A 2,077-nucleotide genomic window follows, 5' to 3' on the forward strand; every position below is an offset into this window, starting at 1 on the left:
ATAATAATAATAATAATCCCAGAAAGCAAATAAATAAGAGGAAAAGGAAGAGGGAGAAGAGAAGTAGAGAGAGAATGTGTGTATGTGTGTGTGTGTGAGACAGAGAGAGGGAGGGAAAGAAAGAGGGAGAAGGAGAGAGAGAGAAATCAGAAATGGCAGCATCCCTACTCAGAAGCTCATACCAGGCTTAGATAAAGGGTCATGGTAATGTTCCCTCTGAACACCACTGTGATTTCTTCTCAAGTTGGTACTCCCGAAAATCCTTACCAATTTATTGAAAATGGCAAGTGAGATAAAATATATTTTCTATTCTTATTATAGATGAATCAATTTTCTTTCCTCTTGAGAAATTATCAAACAAAAACTGATACATAACTGTAATTATTAGTACATCGGTTCATATTTTCCTCCTCATAGATTATCAACATATTTGAATTCTTTCATGTATTCAAGATACCTTTGTCGAAATGCACTGTGTTTATATGCTTGAGATACAAAGAATAAATGCTTGTTCTAGTCACTGAGGAATTTAAAATCTAGTATAAACAAGAGGTGGTGAAAGACAAAGGAAAAGAAAAAGAAGAAATATGAAAAAGGTGAAACTGCTTAAAGGAGGAGGATAAGTAAGAAAATAGAAGGTTATGCTTGAGGTGAGCTAGGTTTTTGCAAGTTGGACAATGCAGGTATGACAGCAGAAGTGTCATGTGCAGAGGCAAGGAGAGGGGAGAGAGAAAGGAACAAATGAGGAAAGTAAAAAATATTGCTATTTCAAAAATTCAGGAGTTTTCTTACTGTTACTACTTGTCACTGCTATTTCTCTAATTCCTAGAATAGTGCCTGTCACATAGTAGATGTTCAATAGTATTTCCTAGCTGAAAGAACATTTTCTCATATTCTTTTCTGAAGTATGTCTGAGGTTAAAAGGAAATAGGGATATAAAAAATGGCTTTTCTTTGTCCACATAGTTTCACGCAACGAGTTTAATATTTTTTACACTGAGAAATATTTCAATAGGTTTGAATTTTAAGTTGTTAGTTATGCATAACTTTTATCATCATTTCATAACATTGTCAAGTGGCTGGAGAAGGAATTTACTTTGCTTGAGGCCTGGCTTAGTTCTGACTGTGAATTCTGCTACTGGGTAGTCAAGCATACATTTCTTTAAAGCTATTTCATAGTGTTCTTCTGAATTGAGCAATACCCTAGGGAGCTGTCAAAGTATTGCCTGAGGTGATTTCATATGTTTGTGCTTATAATTGTGAGAATGTCACTGCAGTTGCACAGCATGAATTTGTACCAGGACAGGTCTGCATAGTTTTACATCTGCTACAACGGTACTCTGCCATCCAGGAGCAAGAGAAGAGGAAGTGGGTGAGAGTCATCGCAGCTGGATGATTATTGCTGTGGGCAAAATAGAAACTTGGGAGAAAGAGAATAGAACTAAGGGCAGCACTAAAATAGCAAACTAGATAAACACCAAGGAGTAGGAAGATAGAAATAAAAAGTCTGAGAGAGCTTAGTGGGTTGAGCAGTGTATCACTCACCAGCCCCATATTTAGTGGCTGCCAGCCCTCAGCTGAATGCCTCTAGAAGCATAGCTCTCAGGCTAAGAAACCCAATCATCCACATCATGTCTCTACCACCAGGGGAGCCCACGGCCAAAGACTGGTGCTAAGAAACTAGGATTGCTCTTGGAAGTGGAGATGGAGGTGGGAAGACAGTGTCAACCTTGCCTCGATGTTGGCCAATCTAAAGAGACCTCCTAATTCCCCATGGAACTGGCTAAGGTTTTTGTGACCATATCATAGTTCAACTCCTCCCTTTGCTAGGTTCTACATCTTTACTCATTCACTAAGGTGTTAAGGCTAAGGGCAATCCCCAGAACTATTTCTCCCTGTAATAGTCCTGCATGCATAGTTCCATCTCAAAGTCTGTTTTCTAATAAATTTGAACTGATATATTTGGTGCCAAGAAGTATGTGATGAATTAGTCTCTAAGAATATTTTAGAGGCTGGTTGGTGATAAATACTTCATCACTTGTAGTAGGTGAAGCCCTAATAAGCCCTGGAATGCTGTA

The sequence above is a fragment of the Pteropus vampyrus genome, unplaced genomic scaffold (genome assembly GCF_000151845.1).
Source record: "Pteropus vampyrus isolate Shadow unplaced genomic scaffold, Pvam_2.0 Scaffold77, whole genome shotgun sequence".
NCBI classification, from domain to species: domain Eukaryota; kingdom Metazoa; phylum Chordata; class Mammalia; order Chiroptera; family Pteropodidae; genus Pteropus; species Pteropus vampyrus.